We start from the raw sequence: 9664 nt of genomic DNA, 5'->3' as shown, positions 1-9664 counted from the left end.
TATGGACTGTATTGAACTTGCAAAAAAAACTGTGACTAGACTCAATCAAGATTTCCAGAACTCTATACAGAAGCTGATGGTTTCGCAAACTGCAGTCGATCCAGAATCACCTGCAACAGTAGTTAACTACATAAGACTGAGTAAACGAAATGATACTATGGGCTTTATGTAAAAATATTTCAGATATTTTAAAGTCTTTCTTTCTGGAAATAATGCTTTAAGGTCCTACATTCTAGATATAAGAAATCATTTTCCTCTTTTCTCCTAAATTATCTACCTAAAATGGGTTTAATTATTTTAACTCTTGAATTCGAAGTTCATTTTGGTAAACTTAGCAAAGTTGTAAATATCATAACCAGAAAAGTGTCTAAAATTTGAGCTATGATTTTACAAATTAGAATAACATCAGATTTTCTATTAGTTCTCTCAAAGAATAGTTTGTTCCTTAATAGATAAATGTTGCTGTGTTTATATTAATACACAATTTTAGGTTTGAGAGAATGTAGTTGTTACTGAGACACGTGAAAAACAGTTACTGATGCTACTTATATGTAAACAAACACCTCATGAGATTTGTTTACTTGGTTCAAAGACCTTAGAGTCATGGTTTCATTGATTATTTCAGACAATTGGCCCAGTGTTAGTGTTTCTATTCTACCTCCTGATTTACTGTATGGTGCCTGAGATCTTAAAAACCAGATGGTTTAATAAATTACCATTTATTAAACATTTTTAATCAAAGATTCTATTATAAGATCCTGATCCAAAGAGGGAACCATGAAAGACTGTACATAATTTTCCTAAAACCCAGATTTCTGACTTTCATGGAGGTTGGGACAACCTACATAGGCCATCGCTTTTGGGTGTCCTTTTAAACCTTGAGCTTTGAGAAAAAAAACTGATTCCTAAAGCCACTAGTAGTCAAACAATTGTCCAGATAAACTAACAATACCATTTTGCTCCAGACGTTATGCTTTTTTTTTTTTTTGAAGAATTCAGTCTGTTTTGAGAAACTGACTCCAAAGATCAGTAAATAGAGTTATATTTAAGGTAAATCAGTAATTGGTTTAATCAGTTTTCAAGACAATGTTGTATGAAATACCTGTCTAATGCTTGTAATCAAACTCTTACCCACTTGCTGTATAGAAAATTATGTAACTTAAAGAAATCAGGATTTCAGAGATCAACCTCATGACTCAGACTCCATTTTGTCTTAAATTCCACTTCGGCTTTTGAGAAAGTGACCCATGACTTAATAAGTAAACCAATGAGACACAGCTTGCCCTCAGGGAAAACACTTAATATGTTTTAGAGAGATTAACTAGAGAGCTGCAACAGGAGAAGCCCATCCTGCATTATCTTGCTAATCACGTATTCTTTAATAGAAGCTTGTTTGTCATATATAAATTTTTCTGTGCCTTCTGTTTTCTCTAGACAAGCTTTGTGTGCTTTATAGATGATATGTTTTTGTGTGGTAGATCCAACTAAACAAATTTAGGTGATCCCTTTCCAACTAATAGTGAATTTACATAGACAATCTCTTGTTTAGATTCCTAGCTAATCTGGGCAATGAATATGCTTTGAGAACTTTAAGATTATCTTTTGATATTCGTAGTAAATACTGGAAAGGTAATGTTAATTTGTTATCCTTCTTAAAACGAGAGTCAGAAGAAAGCCCATTGGTCCAACACTCAATGTATGGTTGGTAAGTTTAATTCCTACTTACGGTATATTTGAATTGGAGAAATGTTTTTAAGAAATTTATCAATCACTATGTGACAAATAACTGACATAGTGATGTTGTTAGTGACATAGAAACACAACAGTGATCTCTACCTCATTAAGCCAAGGTGACATGAGATGACAAAACAGCCTTAGATTTTTATTTATTGGTCCAAGAAAGTGTAATATGTGCTGTAGCAAATACCTCTTGTTACATTTAGATAAATAACACAGGAGAAATAGAACAGGATATACATAACATTGGATAGCAAGCTACTTGGTCACACACTGTAACACCCTTACAAACACCAGATTTATTTGTACTACTACAAGTAATGTTCTTAGTCTACATCCTGGTAGTATTAGGCATAATAAAATTTATCCTATTGTCTTACACACCTAAAAGGCAAAAGAAGGCCTCGGGCTAAAACGTTAATGTACATTGAGTCTGCTCACTTCAACAATACAGTTAATGAGAACTTCGCTGTTAAGATCCTGGTGAAAAACCAGATGGTATCCGGTGGAAAGCCAGCACCGTGAGTTTAAAGAACCTGCCATGGTCGCCATCTAGGAGCTTGACTAAGTCCAGGTATCATTGATGTGGTATCTCCAATCTCTGACCAAAAAGAAGAAATGATTTAAGAAATAATATTAGAGTCATTATTACCTGTCCTTGAGCATAGAGAATGTGACCCAGTTAGAGTTGGACTCACAAGGACACATCAGCTGGGCCCTGAGGTATAAATACAATAGATAGAATAATCTTCGAAAAGGTCTTATAGGGAAACTTTCACATCAGCCAGAACACAAAAGACTTTCCACTCTTATCTTTTTCTATTAACACCTAGTAAATAGAAATTTGTAGGACCAAGGAAGACCCTCCTGACTGTCGTTACTGAAACCTGTACCAATGATCATTAAAAAAGACAATTCAGAATATAAGATCACAGTTTCTAGCCAATTTGTGAGAAGGTAAAGCATTCAATGGCTTTGTTCATTTTATACCCTGTAATATTCTTAAAACTTGAAAAGACATGACTCTAACAACATGCTTGGCTACTTCCCACTTTTGCCTTTTTAAAAAATATGAACCAGTGAAAAGATTTAAGTGGCTATTAAAGAGATGAAACAAAGACCAATAAATAAGTATCATAAAAATAAATACTATAAAAGTATTAAGAATTGTTTTTGCTCTAGCCCTTTTACTAATTTCTATTTTAACCTTTGCTTGTGTTGTTCCTCTCTCTAGATAAGCTTATGTGTCTTGGTGTATGCCTTAATGAGTTGATGCCTTCTCCCCTGAAGGGCAGAGTCATTTCAAGTGATTCAAAAGTTCCAGCTCCAAATGATGGTTGCCCGGAAATTTCGACCCATCCCCCTATCAAGAAGGGAGACAACAGCCACATAAAGGGCCACTAAAAAAAAAAAAAAATTTTTTTTTTATAGATACAAGAGATAAAACAAGAGTTCCACTTCTCCAGCCCTTAGATGTCTACGCCCTCATCCAACAAGAAGCAGCTAGAGAGACACGGCGCCCTGTTTCCCAAGATTGAGAAACCTACAACAAAAAGGGGGGATTGAAACAGGCTGCTCAGCCATATTGAAAACCCCAGTCAACACCCCTTTCACCCTCTCTTTGTCTTGCTAACCACAAGCTTGTTTTGAGCAGGAAGTCACAGCAGGTAGTGGCTCTGTCCACCGACTAGCCCTAGTTACACCTTGAAGCACGCACAGATTGAAATCACATCCTTCAACTGACCCCCGCCCACCCCCACATATAGGCATGGGAGGGCTAAAGGCAGAAAATTCCGGGCACCAAACCCAACCCGCTGACGCCATTGGAAACAAAAAGCTCCCCAGCCCCCTTAGTCAGCGAGCACGTGGCCTTAAGGTCACTAGACCCCACGTGCTCCTTGTATGCGCAGATAATAAACTTGCCACTTTCTGTTTCCACTGCAGTCAGTGTCCGTCTTATTTCAATCGGCTAATAAGACAGGACAAGAACCCGAGTGGCGTTTGGTTACAATATGACCCAGCAATCCCAATCCTAGGGATATACCCAGACGAAGTGAAGGCAGGAATGCAAACAGAAACTTGTACACCAATGCTCATTGCAGCACTTCACAATATACAAAAGGTGGAAACAACTGAGATGTCCATCAGCAGATGAACGGATAAACAAAAGTGCAATGCAGTATTTTGCAGCTGTACAGAGAAATAAAGTCCTGATACACGCCACAACATGGATGAACCCCTAAAACATACTGAGTGAAATAGTTCAGTCACAAAACACAGATACTGTACTTACTTCACTTATATGAAAAAAGCAAATATATAGAAACCAAAGATTAATGGTTAGGATGGGAGGGAGGCGGAAAGTAGTTTTTGTTAGGGTGCATCGAGTTTATGTTAATGGTGGTGGGATATTTCGGATGTAAATGTAATCAATATCATTGAATTGTAAATGTGGAAGTTTTCGTGTTGGCAAAACCAAAAATCCTGTATACATGAATGTATTTGGTGGTCTAGCTATTGTTAGTAGACTTCAGCTTAATACATGGTTCTGTTTTCTTTTTTAGTCCCCCCATGCTTGGAACCTCTCTGCCCTCCAGGGGCTTTTCAATCAGGAGAACCAGAGGCAGGAGTACCTGTAATCTGAGGCAGCCAATGGAAGTGTTAGAACAGAAAAGCAACAATGGAAAAGCAGGCTTAGTCAAAAGACTGATTTTTGTGGGGATCCTCAGAGAAGGATTGTGATGCATGGAAAGAAATGACAGTATATAGACAGGTAAAGATGGGCAAAAAGGACATTTCACAAGAGAACATCATTCATTCACTCACTCATTCAACAAGTATTTATGGCATGCCTAGGCGCTGGGGCTACTTTGATATACCAAAGCATTTCTGTTCTCATGGGACTTAACTGTCAAATAATTCTAAATGTTTTGAAGCAAAACGTCTTCTGGTGAGAGAATGTGAGGCATTTTAGAGAGGTATTGCATTACCTTTTGTAGTTGGTGAGTAGGGTGCAGAGGGATAGGATATTGTGAAACTGTCTGGAAAAGTAAACAAATGAGATTATGGAGGGCCTTCAATGGTAAACTGAGAATTGTGTTTTTGATTTTGTATCATTTTGTTTGTTTCTGGTATGGCAATAGGGAACTACTGGAGATCCAAAGATGATCTGTGTGCTCCATGCTAATAGACTGATGTGGTTTAGAAGATAAACTATAGCTCAATATAAGATAGAGTAGGAAGAAATGGGAGCAGGAAAGGAAGCCAGTTCAGAGGCAACAGTAAAGAAAAATCTGAACTAGAACACAGGCAGTTGCACCAAAAGGAAGAGGAAAGAAAAAAAATGCAGTGATAGAATTACAATAATTAGCACTTGACAGGACATAAAGATGTTTCAGAGGTTTTAAGCCTGAGAGATTAGAAGAAGTTATTGCCCTTATAGATGCTGGAAGCATGGGAGAGAGAAGTTGAGGCGTGGATGATAATAGATTATCACACCCCCTTCCTTCTGCCAGGAGTCCCTGGATGATGCAAATGGTTAAAGAGCTCTGATGTTAACAGAAAGGTTGGAGGTTAGAGTCCATCCAGAGGAACCTTGGAAGAAGGACCTGCTGATCTACTTCTGAAAAATCAGCCATTGAAAACTCTGTGGAGCACAGTTATACCCTGACACACATGGGGTTGCCATGAGTCAGAATCAACTCAACAGCAACTATTTTTTTCCTTCTGCCAAAGGACAATCCAGAACTTCACAGTGCCAATATGTGAGCTTCATTGGGATAAGTCAGCTAAACTAGTCATTTTTAAAAAACGCTTCAAACCAGTAATTTCCAGCTCGAGTTTTGAGACTTCCCCATCTAGAAAAATAATTTTAGCACTGGCATGATATTTTTTAACAGTTGTAAAACCTGTATTTTTTCCATTTTAATTTAAAATAAAAATTCAGCTATACAACATTTTTGGGAATGGGATGTATTAGCAAAAAAAAAAAAAAAAGCCAAACCTGTTGCTGTTGAGTGAATTCCGACTCATGGGGACCCCATGTCTTACAGAGTAGAACTGTTCCATAGGGTTTTCTTGGCTATGTGAATCATAACGAATTATGGATACCATTGCAAAGAATGGGAATTCCAGAACACTAAATTGTGCTCATGAGGAACCTATACATAGACCAAGAGGCAGTCTTCGAACAGAACAAGGGGACAGATATTGCATGGTTTAAAATCAGGAAAAGTGTGTGTCAGGGTTGTATACGTTCACCATAATTATTCAATGTGTATGCTGAGCAAATAATCTGAGAAGCTGGACTATATGAAGAAGAACAGGGCATCAGGATTGGAGGAAGACTCTTTAACAACCTTCAATATGCAGATGACACAGCCTTTGCTTGCTGAAAGTAAAGAGGACTTGAAGCACTTACTGGTGAAGATCAAAGACTACAGCCTTCAATATGGATTACACCTCAACATAAAGAAAACAAAAATCCTCACAACTGGACCAATAAGTCACATCATGATAAATGGAGAAAAGATTGAAGTTGTCAAGGATTTCATTTACTTGGATCCACAATCAACACCCCATGGAAGCAGCAGTCAGGAAATCAAAATACACATTGCATTGGGCAAATCTGCTGCAAAAGATCTCTTTAAAATGTTAAAAAGCAACGATGTCACTTTGAAGTCTAAGGTGCACCTGGCCCAAACCATAGTACTTTCAATTGCTTCATACACATGCTAAAGCTGGAAAATGAATCAGGAAGACCTAAGAAGAATTGATGCCTTCAAGTTACAGTACTATTGAAGAATATTGAATATACCATGGACTGCCAGAAGAATAAACAAATCTGTCTTGGAAGTACAGCCAGAATGCTCATTAGAAGTGAGGATGGCAAGACTTCATCTCACATATTTTGGACATGTTATCAGGAGGAACCAGTCCCTGGAGAAGAGCATCATGCTTGGTAAAGTAGAGGGTCAGTGAAAGAGAAGAAGACCCTCAATGAGATGGATCGACACAATGGCTGCAATGATCTGCTCAAGCACAGCATTGATTGTGAGGATGGTGTAGAACTGGGAAGTGTTTCATTTTGTTGTACATAGGTTCACTGTGACTCAGAACCAACTTGACGGCATCTAACAACAACGACAACAACAATCTTTATGGAAGCAGATCACCAGGTCTTCCTCCCACGTGGGTGCGTTGGAACATGCAACCTTCAAGTTAGTAGTCGAGTGCAAACCATTTCTATCACCCAGGGACCTACAAATAAAAAAAAGTCAGTCCTAGGACATGGTGAATTAATGTAGGATTGGCTGCAGATTTCATTTTTTGTACCGCTATTTTGGCTTTCTATAGACTAGAGAGAGCCTCTGTGACTTTTATAATGATATTTTCCATGGCATTTTCCTTTGAATGTCTGTGAAAGAAGTGACTGTGAAGACCTATGGGTGAACAGTACTGAATATAGGGAGGCAGAGTTGCTTGAAGGGAGGTGTCAGGAAACATGGGCTCTACTTCTGCCACTTGCTAGTTGCATTAGTCTCTACACAACTAGCTTCAGTAAGTTATTTAACCTTTCGATGCCTGTTTGCTCATCTTTAAAATAGAAATAAAACTACCTATTTTGGATGGTTGTCATGAGAGTTAAATGATAAAATGCATGCAAAACAGCCAGTTTGGGGCCTGGCATGTGTTCAAAGTCAGCTACTGCTTTATTTCTATTCAATTTCCCAGTGCTACTGTAACAAAGTACCACAAACTGGGTGGCTTATAAGAACAGAAATTTATTGTCTCACAGTTCTGGAGGTTAGAAGTCCAAATTCAGGGTGTCATCAGGACCATGTTCTTTTTGAAGGCTCTAAGGGAAGATTTTTTTCTTGTGTCTCCCCAGCTGGTAGCCCCAGGTGGTCCTTGGTTTGCAGCTGCAGCCTAACTCCCTTGATCCTGTCTGTTTTCCTTTTTTATAGGCCATCACTCAGGTGGGATTAGCACTCAACCTTCTCCAGTATGACCTCGTGTTAATTTAACTGATACCATTTTCAAAGACTTTATTTCCAAATAAGGTCATATTCACAGGTCCTGGGGTTTAGGACTCTATCTTTCTTTTTTTTTTTTCTTTTTGCTTTATAACTGTCTTTATTCAGAGATTATGTATGATTTAAGGAGATGTGTACATGTGTCAGGTTGACAAGGGGTGGACTGTGATTGTTAAGATTGTGTGTCAACTTGGCTGGGCCATGATTCTCAGTGTTTACACGTGATCACTCCCATGACGAAATCTGCTGTGAGAAGCCAATCAGTTGAAGGGCAGTTTCCTTGGAGGTGTGGCCTGCATCCAAATATAAGCAGACATTCTGGCTTTTTGCTCGCTCTGGATCCTGTGGCTGCCTCCTGCTCGTCTGACCTCCAGTTCTTAGGACTTGAGCTATCAGTTTATCTGCGATCTTGGGTTCACCAGCCCCTGCAGCTGCATGAATCAGGAGAAGCCTTGTGGTCTTGCCTGCCAATCTTGGGATTCATCAGTCTTCACAGTCTGTGATCAAGAGACTTGCTCTCTGACCTGCCAATCGTGGGTTTACCAGCCCCTGCCGCTATGTGAATGAATTGAAAGAAGCCTCTATCTTGATCCACGAACTTGGGACTTTCCAGCCTCTACAATTGCATGAGCTGTTTCCTTGATATAAATCTCTCTGTATATATGTATACGCTTTACTAGTTTTGCTTCTCTAGAGAACCCAGCCTAAGACAGTCTTCCTTATGCATTGTCCATCTTTCACATGCACATGAGGCGACTGAAAATACCATGGCTTGGGTCAGGAGTACCTTACTCCTTATTGTAACATCTTTGCTTTCCAACACTTTAAAAAGGTCATTTGCAGCAGATTTACCCAATGCAATGTGTCCTTTGATTTCTTTCTTTCTCTCTCTCTTTTTTTTTGTGCTTTAAGTGAAAGTTTACAATTAAAGCTAGTTTCTCATGCAAAAACTTATACACACATTGTTATATGACCCTAGTTGCTCTCCCTACAATGCGAGCACACTTCTTTTCTTGACCCTGTATTTCCCATGTCCAATTAACCGGCTCCTGTCTAGCTCTGCCTTCTCATCTCGTCTCCAGACAGAAGCTGACCACATAGTCTCATGTGTCTACTCGAGCTAAGAAGCACACTCCTCACCAGTATCATTTTATGTCTTATACTCCAGTCTAATCTTTGTCTAAAGAGTTAGCTTCGGGAATGGTTTTAGTTTTGGGCTAACATAGATTATGGAGGCCATGATGTCTGGGGTCCTTCCAGTCCCAGTCAGACCATTAAGTCTGGTCTTTTTACAAGAATCTGAGGTCTGCATCCCACTTTTCTCCTGCTTCATCAGAGATTCTCAGTCGTGTTCCCTGTCAGGGCAGTCATTGGCGGTAGTGGGGCACCATCTAGTTCTTCTGGTCTCAGGCTGATGGAGTCTCTGGTTTATGTGGTCCTTTCTGTCTCTTGGGCTCGTATTTTCCTTGTGTCTTTGGTGTTCTTCATTATTCTTTACTCCAGGTGGCGTGAGACCAATTGATGCATCTTAGGTGGCCGCTTGCTAGCTTTTAAGACCCCAGACACCACTCACCAAAGTAGGATACAGAACATTTTCTTAACATACTTTATTATGCCAGTTGACCTAGATGTCCCCTGAAACAATGGTCCCCAGACCCCCGCCCCTGCTACTTTGCCCCTCAAAATGTCTGGTTCTATTCAGGAAACTTCTTAGCATTTTGGTTTAGTTCAGTTGTGCTGGCTTCCCCTGTATTGAGTGTTATCCTTCCCTTCACGTAAGATAATTCTTATCTACTATCTAATTAGTTAATACCCCTCTTGTTCCCTCCTCACCCTTGTAACCATGAAAGAATGTTTTCTTCTGTGTTTAAACCGTTTCTTAAGTTCTTATA

This window comes from Loxodonta africana, chromosome X (assembly GCF_030014295.1).
Source record: "Loxodonta africana isolate mLoxAfr1 chromosome X, mLoxAfr1.hap2, whole genome shotgun sequence".
Lineage (NCBI taxonomy): Eukaryota > Metazoa > Chordata > Mammalia > Proboscidea > Elephantidae > Loxodonta > Loxodonta africana.
The sequence above is the reverse complement of the archived record's forward strand: the minus strand, read 5'-3'. Positions refer to the sequence as shown.